At 45.9% G+C, this 18,575-nt stretch overlaps 1 protein-coding gene across 1 annotated transcript in view; it reads left to right on the top strand.

Annotated features, from left to right (window-relative positions):
* Positions 1 to 4,151: 4,151 nt before the first annotated feature.
* Positions 4,152 to 18,575, top strand: part of LOC138565964 (mucin-2-like) — a 233,662-nt gene continuing 219,238 nt past the window's right edge. The window contains exon 1 of the mRNA XM_069643057.1: positions 4,152 to 4,533. The gene's annotated coding sequence lies outside the window, so the exon portion shown is untranslated. The remainder of the gene's footprint in view (positions 4,534 to 18,575) is intronic.

Genomic DNA, 18,575 nt, shown 5'->3' on the forward strand with positions numbered 1-18,575 from the left:
GCACCTCTAACCGGGTAAGTGCAAGGCATCATCCCTAATCTTTGATAAAAAACTAACCGGGGTTAGTAAAGGGAAAGTTAGGAAGTCTCTGAGGGAGGTAAGCCAGCCAGCATTTAGGGAGACTACAAGTAAAGATGAAGATCTGAGACAGTTGTGGTTACCGATCCATAATACTAACCAGGGGTTACGCATGCCTCGGCTAGGGTGGCCAGTCCTATTCTAGCACCTATTCCCCAAACCCCTTCAACAGCCAGTGTCCTGGATCAACAAAAACTGTCTCTTATCATTGCTATCTCAAGCAGTCCATATACTTTGGCCCTCATTACAAGGCTGCCAGTAGGCCGCCGGTGCTACCGGCGGCCTACTGGCAACCTTGGCTTACCGTTTCCGCCGCCTGATATCCTGGTAATACCGGGATAGTACAGGCAGCAGAGGAATGGTAAGTTCCCATTCCTGTGGAGTCCGACAGGACTCCACCGGAATGGGATCACTGAAGCACCGTTGCTAACGATGCCATTGCTTCAGTGATTTTTCTGCTGGTAGGGGCCTGGACTACCAGCAAGTCAGGCCTGCCGGTAGTTCACTGCCCCTACCGGCAGACTCAGAGTATGCCGGTCCAGAAAAGGTGCCAGTAACCGTTGTTACCAGCACTTTTTTCCAGACCGGCATCCTCGTAATGAGGGTGTTTGTGTGATTCATCAAAACACTCTGGGACTGTCTGCAGGCTAAGTGGCCGATTTATATGCTATCTGTGACACTAGGTTTATTAGAATATTATTCTAAACTTATAAAACGTTTGCTAGTAAATTGGCTCCATTCAAGGAGATGTTGAGACATGGAATTTCAGTGGCCTTAAGGGGTCAATGCAGTATTTTGGAAATTGAAGGAAGAGTGGCACACAGTCCAACCTTGCATTGGTTTGACCCGGAAGCAAAAACATTTGTGACAGTGGATGTATGTGCAGGAGTCTGTCCTGATATATTCTGGTTTCACCATCAACGCCTATTGCCACTGCTTAGATTTGACTTTTATGGACTTTATTGACTCACTGTGCGCCACCCTCTCTCAACTCTCATGCTGGACTTCCCCTGCATCTTGTACTCATGGTGGCCCTGAATCATGCTGTTCCCATTTTTCATCTTGAATCCTGGCTTGTATTTGCTGTTTTCTCCCAATATTATGTGTTACTACTGACTTCTGCAATTGTATTCGGTCTCCCCTCTTGCTTCTCCACGTTTTCACTGCTCGCTCCCTGTTCTCTCCTCCTCTCCCTTTCTCCCTTTTCCTATCTCCTCCCCTCCTCCCCTTACTTTCTTCTATGCACTTACTCGATCAGAAATGTCCTTGATCTAGTATGATATCAACCTTGTCTCCTCCCCCTCGCCTACTTGTATTCCCCCTCCCCATCCAGCACTATCTGAAATGTCTTCAGGCCTAGTACGTTAGTCGCTTGTTTTGTTCCTCCCCTCCCTCGTCCCTTTCTGCACCCCTATCCCTCACCTTTTGTTAATCTCCGGCTCTACCAGAAATGTCGTCAGGCCTAGTACAGTAGTCGCCTGTCTGTTTCCATTCCTTCCCACTCTCCTCCCTCCCTTCCTTAGCTATGTCTTAGCTCTTGCACTATCTGAAATGTCGCAAGGCCGAGTACGACAGATAATTTCACATTCTTATTGTTCATGGCCTTTAAGAATGTCATTATATTTTCCCTTGTTACCTCCCTTGCCTTGAAGCACTTTGGAACACATTGTGTATAGGCGCTATATAAATAAACTATCATATCATATCATATCAAATGTTAGGAGTTGTTTGGAGCTAGATGGCTGGAAGGCATAGAGGTTCCTACAGCTTTTTCGGTCCAGAGCACTAGTACTGTGTGAAAGGAATTACTCGAGCCTAGAGAAAAAGGCATTGGCATGCTATAAGACCTCAAAGTATTTCAGGATATTCACACCATTAGAAGCACCCACAAATCTTTGCTTCATTTTTTTACTACAAAGGGATCGGGTTAGCTACTCTGCTCATTGCTAGATGTTTAGTAGCCATGCAGGATTATCATTTCAAGGTAGACTATATTCCAGTTATGCGGTATCCAATGGCCACACTGTTTGTCTAGATCACGGATAGTGATGTCAGAGGGGTGGATGATGTGAGCTACATGTGGGTGGCTGAGGTGATGGCCGCGGTGTCCGCTATTATAGAGAGGTTACTATAGAGAGGTGCGAGTGGATCACAGCGGTTATGAAGGATGCAGAAATGCAGAGGATCATGTCACATGCAAGTCAAGGATGGAAGAGTGAGGCGGACTGGTCATCAATGTTGTTCAGATATCTTCAGAGTTAAAGACGAGGTCTGGATTTGGAATTTTTCTTGGGGAAAGATTGGTGCCACCTGTGGAATTCCAGAGTATTTTGGTGCAACAAGCGGCCAAGGGGCACGTGGGAATGAGTCTATAAAAGAGAATATTAAGATCTGAATTCTGGTAGCCTGGAATGGATGTGAGGGTGGAGGAGAGAGTAGGTGCGTGTGTGCCACGCGTGCAATGTGATAAGTCATTGGGGATGCAGAACAGGACTCAACTCCTTTGGAAGCACTGGGTCAAGTGTGGGATAGGATTGCTTTTGATTTCATGGGTCCTATGGGAATACTAGTTCAGGAGAATAGGTTGCGATAGTGTTAGTGGATCATGTGTCCAGGTGGTTTGAGATTGGCTTCATGGACAACATAACAACGTTGAGTGGGATACTGTTCATCGAAAAGGTGCTTTTGAGGGAGAGGTACCATAGGACAGGTGTGTCCAACAGTGGGTTGCAACTTGTATCTGTATATCCTTATCTGCAATAGTCTCCTCCAGGTTTCAGTGGAGTTGGGCTCCTGGCAGAAGAAATGGCAAACAAGGCAGGGGAAGCCCTTACCTGTCGAAAATCTCAGCTCTCCTTAACTGTTACAGATAATTGTTTGATGCACAAATGCTGTGTACATGATGCATACCTATGTCACACAATGACCACAGGCAGATGAGTTTATAACAAAGGCTCTTTGGGGGTATGTGGGGGTGGGCGGGTAAATCTTAAACATAGTAAGATGCACAGATCATGTTTTCCAGTGTCATGTGTGAAATAAGAAAAAAAGGTATGTTTACATGTGTGCTTGAGTGAATGTGTACGTATGTATGTGTATGTCTGTGGGTATGCGTGTCTGGGGCAAAGGAGCAGTTTGTGGGCACTGGGAATAACATATTGCAAAACTGTGGTCAGCGTGTTCGTATATTGAAACAGAATGAAGGATTTGATTTGGGCACTAGAGGCATGAAAGGGATGAAGCACATGCATACTTAGTGGAGACAGGCCTTTTTCTGGGCCACTAACAGCACAAGCATGTGTTTTACAGGGGCAACGCCGCTGCATATTGGGGAGACTTTTCACATTACTTTCCTTGGACACGAAAAGCACAAAATAATGACAAGCCTCACAATCTGCATTTGGGAAGAACCTGCTTGAAAGTGAGTCAATAATGGCAAATATTGTTGAGAGAGGCCTCCTGCTTTTTCTTTGGCGAGCATCAACCCGTTTCAAAACATTCCTGTGTACTGTTGGTGACCTGTCACCTACTCGAGTTTCATGTGTCCTCTGCACAGGACAGAATGCATTCTACTTGTTACCAAATTTTTCTGAAATATTTGCAGTGAAATGTACGATGTTAAACCATTATTTAAAAATAATCTGGGGAGGAAGCACTGACCAAACCCTTACTGAATTAGTTCAGGTGTGCTCGCTCGGTTCAATTCAGGGAAAACATTTCCACCCCTCCGATTTGTAAATTCACAGGCTGAAACTGCTCTATGCTGCTACCTTCTTTCATCACATATTGGGAGAACTCGATATCCCCTGAAAAGAGGGACCATTTCCATAATTCACCCCCAGCCTCTACTCCTGCCATACTGGAGACTCCCTTGATAAAAACCCCATTTGTTCAAGATGGCCAATCACAGCACTGATCCTGTGAAACAAATGAACTGTGAAAATATGCACTAGATCACGAAGTGACTCAAAAACTCGAACACATCCATAGCACTGATGCTCTGGAGAAGTGATGTTGAAATATTCAACATCCCAGTATGATTAAATTCAACAGCCAGAGGGAACAATTAGTCATTTGTAGACATTTTCTTAGTGTGTAACAGTCTGTCCGTGTGGCTACAAAATAAAAGGCGGGCGGTTGAATTGCCCGATTGAGTGCCTAGCAGGGCAGGAAGGTTTACGAGAGCTGGCAAACTCGTGCCATACCCGCCCACTCTTTTAAAATAGAAAGAATGTAAGGGGTGAATTGCGAGAGAAGCTAAATACCTGACAGGCTATTCAATTGCACCACAGGCAACGACGAGCTTTCTGTTCTATTGTGACATCATAATGCAGTTCTTGGCGCCTAAGCGTTGTCATGGCTACTGCATCATCATCTGAACATGCCTCAGGCTTGACATTAGGAGTCCCGTGCTTATGGCAGGACACTCCTTCCAGGATCTGCAGATCTATCAAAGTGAGTAGAAATATTTCCTTGGAACCACCTTTCTGCGTGTCAGCTTCCTAGGGTCACTATCCTTGTTGGAACTTGTAAAGTTATAATGTCTTCCTCTGCCATTCAGGAGAACAGAATAGTTATATTTAATGACTTGAGAAAAGAGTGTTATGCGGTAGAGGAGGCAATCTGCCGACATGAAAGTGGTGGCAGGGCAGGACACTCTTTCATATTACATAGTTTATTCTGTCATAGTTAAACTTGATTTTGATGGGGAAGCGTCTGCCTTTATGGAACCAGACAAGGTACTTGACTACATAAACAATATTATACTGTTCCAGAAGGAAGCTGCAATTAGTGGGGGGGGTGGGGGGGACGGTCGACAGTATTTTACATAACAACTGGCAGAACAGGATAGGAAAGGTGATTGCTGCGGCTATGGTTTGTTATTTTCTGGTGGAAGGAACCATCGAGAATGTGCTTTACATCCTAGGTACTGTTTATGCTTCAAGTATAAATATGGACATATTCTTGCAATCTGCTTTTTTTAATGGCACAACAATGCAATAATGGTATTGATACATAGTCCAGAAACATTTCATCCCCTCTGCCCTCCTTCATGCATTCTCACTCACTTCATAAATGTCCAGATGTTAATGTCCTACTATAGTAGAAGTGAAATATTTCTCACACACAAGGGTGTATAAGTACATGACAAATAAAGAGCTAGCCTAGACTATATACAAGCATCATACACCAAGCACCTCATAATACTGGACCTGAGTTCCTTCAGAACAAAATCATACACTACCAGCCCCCAGAATCCTCTGACCAGGCTCAACTCTCCACCTGGTTATTCCACTGCACCACTCCACCAGAGTTGGTGGCTCGGCTTTCTCTATCCTAGCGCCCACCATCTGGAACACTCTTCCTCGGCACATCTGCCACACCGAAAACTACCTCTCCTTCAATAAAGCCCTAAAAACCTGCCTTTTTACCGCACTTTCCTGAAAACCCCATAAATCCTGAATATATGAACTGTCTCACCAGGCGGTGCGACTGCGATTGTGGCGTCACCAACCTTTTTCCCAAAACACCCAACGGTGTCGGCTGTGCTCGTGGCATTCCCATACCACACACACTCTCATACACCCATCATGACCCTGCCTTCTCTCAATTGCCACTAGCTGATTCACAGCACTCACAAATGTAATATCTCAGGTTTGATGAAAGGTTGCACCATGCATGTATAGAAAATGGACAAATCACATCAATAGTAGGAGAAGCACAGTGGTGTGATAGAACCAATCAGATTCATCCACAGAACCCACGAGCCACTTGAAAATGGCTGCCGGGTATATGACTGATGCCGGAGTGGCATCCCTAGGACACCATCATGCTGCAGGACAAGCCCCCAACAAGGAGTCGCCTGATTGGCTCTGGCAGGCTGAAAATCCCAAAAAACTTCTTTGCTGGATGGCAGAGCCGGCCTATGTGCAAGGCCGTTGTCTAAGACCACTTGAACATCCTGTCTAGGCCTGGGCAGAGAAACGTCTGAGCCCCATGCCCTTGACAGCAACCACATTTCCAGTAAAGGCAGATTCATCCACAGAACCCACGAGCCACTTGAAAATGGCTGCCGGGAATGACTGATGCCGGGCTGGCATCTCTATGACACAATCATGCTGCAGGACGAGCCCCAACAAGGAGTCGCCTGATTGGCTCCGGCAGGCTGCAAATCCCGAAATGCGACTTCACTGGATGGTGTAGCCGGCCGATGTGCAAGGCCGTTGTCTAAGGCCACTTGCACATCCTGTCTGGGCCTGTCCAGGAATAGCTGCCTGTCCAGCCGGGCCATACTGCATTACCGTTGAGGTACCGATCGGGACCTATGCCATGCGCGAGTACCAGCCCTGAAGCCACCCACTGCTCTCAACAACACATCACCAGGTAATGAGATCAACCATCGCCAGTTACACAGGTGGAGTGCTGCTTTTATCAGTTTCATGCAGCCACACTACTGCAAAAAACTCTCACATCTATCACGCCCTGCGATCCACTTCTGCATCACACAACTCTATTACTTCTTCCTGCATGCCTGACGTACCGAAACCTCCCAAGCTTCAGATCTCACCCCGATGCCCCCCGCTGAAAGACCTATGCAATGGCAATAACTATACTCTGTTTAAGCGCACAATGCCCTATTATGAACTGCGTGTGTTCTCTTGTCCCGCCATGCCATTTTCCCCATACCTCTCTTATCTTCCATGTCTGATGAAGCCCCTAGCCTAATGGAGTGGTTTACCGGTATGTGCAAAGATACTCTATGCTAAGTGAAATTCCTCCCGCAAACTATACCTCAGTGTGATTCCTCCTTATGTTACTCACTGTTATGCAATACACCGAACTAGACTCTCAGCCTGTACTGCACTTGTAACTTTATTTTGTCTGCAATACTCCGAACTTGACCTTGTAGCCTGTGCTGCAACCTACCTGATGTGACCTGGTGGCCTTGTGCTGCATGTAATTAACTGTATCCGCAACCTACCTGATGTGACCTGGCAGCCTTGTGCTGCTTGTAATTTATTTTGACCGCAACCTACCTGATGTGACCTGGCGACCTTGTGCTGCATGTAATCTGTTTTGACCGCAACCTACCTGATGTGACCTGGTGGCCTTGTGCTGCATGTAATTTACTGTATCTCGAACCTACCTGACATTATTTCTCCCAATGTAACTAGTGCATAGATACCTTTGGGCTTTGTGCGCTGCTATAAATGTAAAAAAATAAAATAAAGAACCATCGCCATCACCACTGCAATCGTACACCCGGAAGATATTGACAGCACAACCCGTCCCCCCGTGGCGATTAGTTGGAGCATAGACTGTTATTGCTGCTAACCGTTTTTATCACAGCCGCAACAACCAACAGAAGAAGCAGTAATACCAGAGTGGGCACCCTAACATCAAAGGGCCACCAATGCGGCCAGGTACGTATAATAATATACCACTCCACTGGCCGCAGGCATGGCTAACCACACACATAAGTATACAGTAAGGACTACGACAAAAATGTGGTTGTGCTGTTCACATAAATTCTCTGCCTACTTACACCAGACAGTGCCTTAACGCAGCACAGTCCTCCAATAAATTCGGGCACGCTGAACTCATAGCGAGTCTCTCGCACTGACTCCACCCCAACTCTTCACAGCACCCATACACATTCTTGACCGCTGGGATTGCTCCTCTACTGGAGTCTGGCCTGCCCTGCTAAGCCTTTTTCAGCCAAATGCACACAGGCATCAGTATCGTGCTCCAGGACCTCCAACAGTCTGGACTTTGGTGAAAAACTGACATCTAACGATGTCTGGGTCGCACTACACACAGCTGCACCAAACAGACAAAACTAAGTCTGAAAAAAAGCTCACGTTTATTTAAACAGGACGAATGTCCACACGTAGAAAAAAGCAAAGCAAAGCGTTTTTGTGCCTCCTCCGGGCACTTGTTCACACTCAAACAGCACAATGCTTCTACGGGTTAAAAGGAGTAAAATACTACTCTATGGTATTTTGCTCACTAGATAATAGCAGTATTTTGTGGCGGCCATCTTATAGTATACTTAATCCCTATTCAACACAGGAAAGTCAATTGGTTGCAAAGTGCACAGAGCTGATGTAGGTCCATATACATCTTTCAAAGACATAGCATGATATATTAATATGCTAATATAAAAATACACCACTACATATTCAACAGTGACAATGGCATAAATAGTCATTATTACTAATATGCTGAGCATTCAGAGAGGTCTGAGATAATTCTAAAATCAATTTTAAAAGGGATATTTCTTACCACTTTAAGTGGGACAACTATGAATGGATATAGATTACATAAATGTGCAAATACAGCAAAGTGTCCTCTCGTATTGCAGACCCCAAGTCAAGTGCAAAGCCATCTACTGCACACAGTTATAAAGTGCATAGTGCAGATGTAAACAGGACGTAACTGCAAAGTACATAGTGCAAATACAGACAGGGCACAATTATAAAGTGCATAGTGCCTGAAATGCTTAACTGATGTGCAAAATGCATAATAAAAAACACATGTAAACTTTACTCTACTATAAAGTGCATAGTGCACATGTCAGGTAGACATGACTGCAAAGTACAACCAGGGCCGGTCTTACAACAGATTGCACCCCAGGCGGGAAGCATCGTTGGCGCCCCCCCCACCCACCCGACCTGTGATCTCATGCATGTGTCATGGGCTGAGCAGCGGGAGTGGGGACTATAAGTTAACAAAATTGTCAATGCTGGCATCTGCTGAATTTCATGAACCTCAGAAAACAGCAATAAGAGGGTCCAACCCGAACAGGCCTGGTTATGTTAGTCTGCTTTTGCTCTTCCTTTTTAGTAACAATGGACAGTTTGCTGCTGTGACTCAGGTCAGAGAATCGACAATTTCAGATCTACACTAATGTCATTTGTATGACCTCAAACATTTAGCCACTCTTAAGAGGTGATGGACTGGTCTTGAACAGCGTTACTCGAACCTCCAAGAACAAGCACCAGCAACATACCCACCGATAGCTGTACAAGCCTGTCTATCTCAGCATTAAAATACATGCATTTATGCAATATGTATTTCATCAAATATTTCACGGGAAGTTAAATATATTTAGGAGGGACACACGTCAACAATATCACTACTCCATGTGAGTGGTAAAGTGCACTTTAAACATATGCAGACAGTTGACATGCATGTACAATTCAGCATAGCTCCCAATGTTAATGTTGGAGAGGTGGCGTTATAAAATTATGACATTACAATGTGGACTTTACATTGAAACACACTGCAGTGCATTACCGCGGCAGAGAAATAGCAGTTCGAGTGTTGGGTTTGTTTCGCTCATGCTCGTGAACTCTCACAATTCTTAAATGTTTCCTTTGTGATTACTCATTTTAGCTCCCGACAGCACCATGAAACCGTAAGATTGCAAAGAAAAACGATGTCTACCATCCCAACATAAAAACAAAAATAATCAAATTCTTAAAGGGTGCAAGGCAACCTTTTCTTGGGACTCGTTAAGTTTACTTTTTGCAAATTACTAGTCGCGTGCTGCTTGAATAACAGCGGCCCTTGCACATTGTGCAGTGTATAGATGAATTTAATTTCAAGGGACTTGGAGTACTGCGGGTATTAGGGCAAGCATCTCCAGTGTACCCCAAGCGTTGTGCGCTTTTCCCTCCACCCTTACCCCCCAACCTTGCAGCCCTGCGCTTTTTCACATTCTCCATTATGGTAAAGAGCATTGTCCCGAGCTTGGGGGAGAAATGTACTATGCAGAAGGAGCTGCCTCCCCAGGGTTTGTTTAGCTGCTGGTGTATCAAATGCAGAAATGGGTGGCTTCAAGAGTCCCACGCTCTGAAACACCTTTTGCGCACTGGTTGGTCACACGACAGAAAGTGTGAGCAGGTGATTCCCCAACACGTGAACCATTATTTCGAGACCTGGCTTTGATTAATGTAGCGTTAGCTAGTCATGGCCATTTCCCAGCGGTTGTGTTAAAGGAGATCGGAAGCTGCACCGTTCGGGGTATTTTAAAGGCCATGAATTGAATGCTACAGCATGTCACCCCCAATGGAACATAGAAAGTGAAGCATGCATCCTGCAAGTCTGGGTATTGGCATTATACGGAAGACGGGCCAACCATCCACGGAGACGGTTTCTACTGTAGTTGCTCAGTCGCTTTCCCAAGTCAGCTGCTGTGCAGACTTCGCTCATCTTTTGGTCCAGCGCCTGCATCCATCCTTCACACCATCATTCACAAGGCGCTTTCGTGTAGGTGTTTGTTTATCTCGTTAGACTAGCGTGATTGCTATTCCAAACAAAAGAAGCACAACGACAAAGAAGAGTATAAAACAAGTCTGAGCGAACAGTGAAATGTATGAAACTCTTGCACTAAAATAAAGTCAGCAGTGCATGCCCAGGAAAGAGGGAACGATGAACAATATGCTCGGGAGCGGGAACTAGGGCCCCAAACTGGCCCAAGCGTGGTACCGGCCCCCAGAGCCTCGCCCTCGAAGTGATTTTGGCCCGGCCACGGGCCGAATGGCCGACGGACGGACCAATCCAACCCCGCTGGAATGTGCAACTGTCTAAGATCTGCTGACGGTGACACTCTGCCCAGGCCTTCCGAGAACCGGACTTTTGATCTCCTGAGGAGAGTCCACCACCAGTGCTCGCTTCCTTTTTCATGACTACTTGAGCCTTGACAAAAATGTCTAGCTTTGTGGCCTCCAGAGGCCGTTCTTGGTTGGCCCAGTCATCTCCGCAATATCATTTTAAAATAAATAAAACGTCTATGCAGCAATAGGCCTCACCTGCGAGGATGGGAGCAGGAGGAAAGAAGTGTGCTTGCCTCGGCAGGCTGTAGTTACTGCCGGATTTCCTGAAACAAGGCCCAATCAGCCGATGCGGCAACTGTTTGTATTTGCTGATTCTGCTGCTGCTTGGCAGTGTGTGCTTGTGATGGGAACAACTTCAGGATTTAATGACCAAATCGCTCCTCTTTTCTGTAATGGCTGGGGCCGACAACACCCGGGGGAAGGTAATAAAGCAACAAATGTTGTTAATTTATTTGCCAATTGCCCTGCCCTCCCTGAGGGCCGAGGCCAGGCCCGTTCCTTCACCCGGGGGTGCAGTTGCCCCGGTCCCTGGAGCCTCTGGAGGGGATGGAATTCCCCAGTTTGCGGGGCGGCGCATTGATGTGGGGAAAGTTCTGCAGGTCAGGTGCTGGCGCTGCCCCTTCCGACTGTAATGTCACATAGTACAAAAGTACTATATGACATTACAGAAGTCAGAGGCTCCCTCTGACCACTTTCGCGCCACTTGGGGTGGGGGGCATAAGCACACCAATAAAAATACTTTAGGTCCCCCTGCAGCTAAGACCAGACCCTTCCATCACAATGCCGGCAGGAACTGCTAATGGTGGCCCATTAGTCACTAAATGGTTTTGTGCTGGCATTAAGATGGGAGGGGAGGTGCAGTGGGCTGTTGGGAGTGGGCGTGCCTTGCAGGATACGCACCATGGACCCTGACACGGTACAAACGGAGACCCGTTTGGGCCCATGGTGCGTCCCTGCAAGCCTAGAAAATGGCCAAAATAATAGTTTAAAGCAGCGCTATTTCTTCATGCCACTTCTTTTCCAAACTATATCTCAATTACACTTTAAACCACTTCCATGGCAATGGTGATGAGTTACTTCACTATGCGGATAATAGTTTTGACCAGTGTTGCTGCGTAAATATTCTTTAAGCCACGAACCGGTTTATTTATTTATTCATGCAATGTTTGTTGGGTACATGGAGACGTATAATACCTGTATCTGACACACATTGCATAAATAAATATGCAGTTACATTGCATGAATAAATACATAATCATGGTCCATGTATCCTTTGCAACAGTCAAGACTTTACTGTATCAAAGCATACACTTGATTCCCATTCAAAGAATGTTAAAGTGAATGTTTATTGGGTTCAGGTGTCTTCTTGTCATTGCCCTTTTGGCTTAGGTTGCCTCCAAACCCCCTTCAGCATCTGGTGTTCTTTGGTGGTTGTATATACTGCATCCTATGCCATATTCATGGTCTCTTGGTGTGCCCAGTCCTCATTGTCTTGGGCACCAGTGAAAAAGTGGCCTACCGTTGCAAATGGCAATTCATTCCTTGTGTGACGGACTGTTTGACTTTGGGTAGGAGTTCCTTAACGGTGTAGTTTGGGAATGGCGCGCAGTGGGAGTGGTGCGCGGGGTGCGGTGGGAGTGGTGCGCGGGGTGCGGCGGGAGTGGGGCGTGGGGTGCGGCAGGAGTGGCACATGGGATGGGATGCGGGGGGCGCATTCCTAGTGTTTCGCCCTGGGCACCAAATGGATTAGAAACTGTCCTGGCTGAGGCAGGATACACGTGTAATACGTTCTTTTCCTAACATTATAAAAATGAACAGGTACATTCATTTTTATAATGTTAGGAAACAAACGTGTTACACATGTATTCTAGCACTGGCACTGTGAACTGCTGGTGCAGCGCCCCTAGAGGCTGACTGACGTCAGGCAGTCTGGGCTGCCTGATGCAAAGACCGGCCCTGAGTACAACAGTACAAATAGCATGCAGTGCAAATGCAATGGTAAAATAAGCACAGAACTAAAATGAATAATACTGTCCATGAACAGAAACCCTAAGTCAACAGCAATGAATCCATGAGTTACTCTTCTACCATATGACAGATAGGCAGATCTAACGGGCAAATTGATGTCTTCCACACAAAAATACACACCAAAAATGAATTGCCAAATACACCCCAATTCACCAAAATAGAAGTATATCACATATACTTACCACAATGATAACGCAATAATTAATCTACTAAAAAATATAGACCATTATTTCAGGCACACCTATGCCAAAAGAAAAGAGCACAATAATCTGCACCCCAACATCAATAAATAGATTACAAACAGACTGGCCATTCCTATAACCATAAACAATTATACATCATAAATTACATATATTCAACAGAAGAGCATGTTATGTTAGGAGTTTTTGTACCAAGATACAGCGCAACCGACACCAAAGGCAACCTGGCGCTAAGACTGAGGCACTGATGAAGAGAAAGAACAGGGCTCAGAAGAGCAGGTGTCAAGAGCCCTTCTAAACTGCAAATGAGCAGTAACAGAATGAAGGGCAATAGGTAAGGCATTCCACAGCATAGGGGCTTTGACAAAAAATATGAGCGGCCGCCAATTCGAGCACGACGAAACCTAGGGACGGCAAGAAGGAAGCGGTCGCTAGAACGCAGTACACAACCTGGAACATAGGGTAGAAACCTCAGCTGTAAATACTCGGCCAACTGTATGAAAAGCTCTATGCACCAGGAGAAGCGATTTGAAATGAACACGTTTAAGCCATTGGGAGCCAGTGCAGAGCACTGAGAACTGGTGAAATATGATCCCGATAGGAAGAACCCGCGGCGAGGCGGGCAGCTGAATTCTGAAGAATTTGAAGGCAGTGAAGTAGCTAAGCAGGCTGGGCCAAATAAAGAGAGTTACAATAATGGATCCGACAAAGGACCAGGGCAGAGACAACCGGTGCCCGTAGGTGAGGGGGGAATAAACTGCAAAACCTTTCTGAGTATTGAAAGTGAGCAGTCCCCCAAAAGACAATCCAAACTCCCCAATGAGAGCCAATAATGGACACACCGCAGGAGGGCATCAGACCAAGACCAAGTGTGGGTGAAGTTAAGAGGTAACATTTATCTAAATCAAAATAGGGCAAGCAGAGGACTTTGCATACCCCGAGAGCGCTCTGCCCAACATTACATTGTCATGGCATTAAAAAGGGGTACAGCGTCATGAGTGACGAGACATATATAGTACGAAAGTTCCATTTCGATGGGTGTAGCCGCAGGTCCAGTATGTATTCTTTATGGGCCACTCCCATGCGATTGGATGGTTGGTTGGCGAGAAAGCGGACATCACATGCATCACTGGGCTGGTCGGTGCGAGGTGAAGGTTATGTGGTTCTGGATGGGGTGATTGATGCTAACTCTCTAATCTGCACACTACTTCAAATCATACAATAAATGATAATAAATTGTATTTCGACAGTTGGGGAGAAGACAATGGGCCTCATTACACGGATGGCGGTAGGGATTTACCGGTACCTGTAAAATACCGGTACCGGTAAATCCCTACCGCCTTACTACGAGGTCCCTTTGCGGGTTGGGGGATTTAACGCCTGCTTTTTGCAGGCGTTAAAATCCAACCCGCTAAGGGACCTCGGAGCTAATTACGGCACCGCAAAATTGCGGTGCCGTAATTAGCGCCTTCCCCATTCCCATAGAGCCCTATGGGGCAGAAATGGGAATGGGGAAGGGCAATGGCGGAAGGGGGATTTACCGCCCCTCCGACCTTGGAATGGGGCGGTAAATCCCCTTTCCGCCAAGGCGGTGCCGGTATTTTACCGGCATGAGCCATGGCGCTAATAGCGCCATGGCTCACCGCCTACCGTGTAATGAGGCCCAATATATTTCACATGTATTTTATACGTTGGACACTTGTCAGGTAAGAGATGTGGGGGTCATCTTTGTCATGGGGCAAAGGGGCGAGTGCTCAGTGTGGACGCAATGGAAGGAAGAAAGGATACATTTGTTGCACTGAGTCATCCGTGAGAATTGGGCCTCTAGCAGCATAGTCATGAGGAGAGAGAAAAAGTGGGGGGCTTGTGCGCGGGGAGGCTTGGGCAAGACAATAAGTTTGAAGATACACATAATGAATCTTGAGTGAGTTTCACAAATTCCATCTCTAAATATGCCCTAAGAAGAGGTTGGTTCAAATCAAAGTTGCACTTTTAAATGCATTACGTTACACGGCCCTGGTCATGTTAATTTCATAATGAGATACAATTTTTGTTTTTACCGCCCTTGGGGCCACGAGATTTACATTCTGTCACATGGCTCTTCTAACATCATATCTACGTGCACATTATGTTAACAGCAATTAGCCTAGACTGTGGGGCAAGGGTGTTGGGGCCCAAATCTCGTATCTACTACAATCAATCAGCTAACATATTTATCACACGTTCCTTTAGACCTCATGATGGCTGTTTTATTATGGATTTATTACAATGAAGGATATATGGTCTCATGCGGGATTAGTGGTAGGGGTGAATCTGAGTGGCACGCAGTTGTGGGGCAGGCATCTGTTACATCAAACAATGGGTAAGGGTAGAGGTTGTGTGGGTAGTATATCCTTTGAGTAGGGTCTGTGGGTGCGGAGCAGGTTTGGGGAGATGGATGTGTTTTTTCCAAGACCAGGCCTTGGCCCTGTCATTTACAGGTCAGCGATGCTGGCAGGAAGGCCAGAGATACAATGTTTTGTTTGTAACCATTTGCGCCCAGCTTTTCATGGCAACAGAACAGAAACAGAGACACCGGAGGGGAGGCGGTGGGGGGAGTAACAGGCTGACTGTGCACGACCCCAGGGGAGAGGTGCAGGCCTGCATGCTGGCGTTTCTATGAGGCCTGCTGGGGCAGTTACAAAATGGAGCCTTTGCGCATACAAAATGGAGTAAAAAATCAAACTTCTTACAGATGTTGCACCTTTATGTTTCGTCCTGAGGCTGTCTGGCACCCTTGGCCACAGGCGAATGGCCAGCGTGAGACGAGCATAGTGTGCATGCAGGGATGGGAATTGAGGGCAGAGGGCCTAAACAACCTTTCCTCCCTCACATTCGTTACTCAAGTAACGAATATTGTAATTCTCCCAACCTTTGGCGTTTATTTTCTTACGCTATTGCTTCATCCCATGCGGGGGTTCCCTTTCGTGGTATCCAGGCCCTGCATACTGCCCTTAGGCTTTCTCGTGCCCAGGCATACTCATCAGGGGTGTAGGTCATATAGATGCAACCCCCATCCCCTTCCAGGTCCACCCAAACTTCGTCGTACCATTGTAATTCACGGGGCTCCTTGATTGTTGTGTGATATAATCTGTCTATGACATAGCCTGTGTTATAGATAGTCGTCATTCTGTATTTTGGCTCTGAGTCATCCCCTGTTTGTGCTTGTTGCTCGTGTGTCATCTGTAACACTCCTTTTGCACAGCCCATTGTCACCATCATCATTGCACTGTTAGGTACCGCATCTGCACAGCACCTAAGGCCTAACTGGAAAACACATAAAATGAAAAGAAGAAAAAACAATGGTGGTTATCAAGAGTTTGACAGTCATTCCTAGCCAGGATGCAACCCACAAAAAAAGAGGCTGCACTCCTCCTTCTTCTTTCATCCGCTCACCAAGGTTGTGTACCGCTGCTATAACGTGAGATAGCGTTCAATTGTCCACATCTGCAGAAGGTATGAATGTGCAACTTGTGCTCCTGATTTTTTGGCAAACACCTCCATCCATTGCTGTCAACAGGTCGAGAACATAACTGTTCTGCTTTGTCATTAGCCACAGGGCTCTTAGCTCCACCTTTATCACATTGAACCCTTCTTCTGTGTCGGCCAGTTGGATCAACTTCCAGCGAGTGATCTGGAGCCATTTTGCATTGGCCCATGCCTGGATGCTTGGGACGAGGGATGCAAAGAACGTCTCTGCGGATGTGAACATCCGAAATCGATCAGGAATCTGTGCCAAAAATTTAGAGGATGCCTCAGAGATGTAGTTGAATGATCTTCGTTTCTGCGACACTGTGCTTTGCAGCTTCTCCTCGGAGAGGGCGTATACGGGTGGTTCTTCAGTTGTTGGCAAGGGATCTGGATACTTGGTTGTCGAAAGCCCCCTCCCCCCTTGGATATGACTTTCTGGTATCACCATCAGGGCGGAATGCAGCGTTGCCAGAACGCACAAGCCCCTCCAAGACTGTGGACGGTGCAGGTACGCCTGTTTGCCACAAACCCAGTAAGCATCCATTAATGCAGCTGTTCCTTTTTTCATGTCTGCGACGATGATAGTTTTACTACAGTTCTTATTTGTGCCCAGATGGGCTCTCCCTTTTCCATGGAAGCACAACTCATATGGGATTTCTCTCTGTAGCTTGAATGGTTTTTCGAGGGCTGTTACCCACGTGAGTTTTGCAATATGTTATGTCCATATTGGGGCTCATGTTCTCTTGATCCACTGCAATTTTCCTTCTGACAGTCCTTGCAGTGCTTCTGCTTTGCATGTTATTTGCTCTTCTTGCCATTTATTGTCCAAAAATAATGTTCCTTTTATTACCAAAAAAGGCTCTTTTAGGCAGATCACCCCTTGCGGTTTGTGGTAGCACGTCTTCTCGTTCTGCAGCATTTCAAATGAAACAGTGTGTGCTTGAAAAGTGTTTTTTATTCTGCACAATGCGAGATGAAGGAGACTTTGGGCCTCGGCAATAGGCTACTCTTGTGGTAACAGCACTTTAGGAGTACCTGAGGCATGGGGTATTAAGGAGCATATATAGCAGCTCTCATTTGTGGTTTGCTTTGCCGTTGTGCTCATGTCTGCATACCATTTGTTAGACTGGTGTGGGTGCTGTGGATCTTCTATAGTGTCCAACCCTAGCCCACAGTATTCATCATATCTTGTCTGTCCTGCCCCCCTTTTCCTTCTTCTTTTCACCTCTACGCCGGGTGATGTTCTTTTAGCCCATGTGTTATTGGGAATATTCCACCTTCTCCACCCCTTTTGTTGACTGAGGTAGCCTGTGTAGTTGTATGGAGTTCATTGTTCCACCATAAAAATTCAGGGGCATCTATGACAATTTTTTCATGGTTGTTAAACACAGAATCATTATAATCGGCCATGGGGTAAATTAATCCAGGAGCGCTGATTGTGTAATTTTCACTGTGCGTGTCACTTTTATAGGCCATGTGCGCCCAAATCATTTCCAATCTATCCCATATGAGATGGGTGTCTTGTTATAATAATTTCACCCCTCCTCCCCCCTCCTTTATGCCGATAGATATAAAGGCTATCACCCAATAGAGCACAAGGCCGAACATCATGGAAAAAAAAATAATTGCACAACAAAACAGGCCACACTCATAGGAATATTTTCTTGAATAATTTTTTCTGGTCTTATCTCTATCTATAATATTATCGTTGACATTGGGGGGCCCCGTCGTTGCCATGGATGATCCTACAGAGTGTAGTATACAAAGGGGGTTAAGTGCACATCGATATAAATATTCTCTCAACATTTCAAGTTCATTTATAACTTGTCAATTTCCATTATAAGTTTTACCCATCTAACTTCTATTACAGCGTGTTAATTGCACATGAACTATACAGCTCCATTTTCTTTTTTCCAAATGTACACGGTGACAGAAAGAGAGAGGGGGAGAGAGGGACGATAGAATAAGCCTTTACCTAAAAGAAAAGAAAACTTTTAGCTACTTAACTTTGCATTTTCCATTTCCTTACTCATTGTTTGCATTATCTACATTGTTGCTAATTATACTTGTATGTACATATTGGGCCTCATTACGAGTTTGGAGGTAGCCATGCACTGAACCCTTTAAGTGCCATGGG

This window comes from Ambystoma mexicanum, chromosome 2p (genome assembly GCF_040938575.1).
Source record: "Ambystoma mexicanum isolate Mex_15411 chromosome 2p, UKY_AmexF1_1, whole genome shotgun sequence".
NCBI lineage: Eukaryota > Metazoa > Chordata > Amphibia > Caudata > Ambystomatidae > Ambystoma > Ambystoma mexicanum.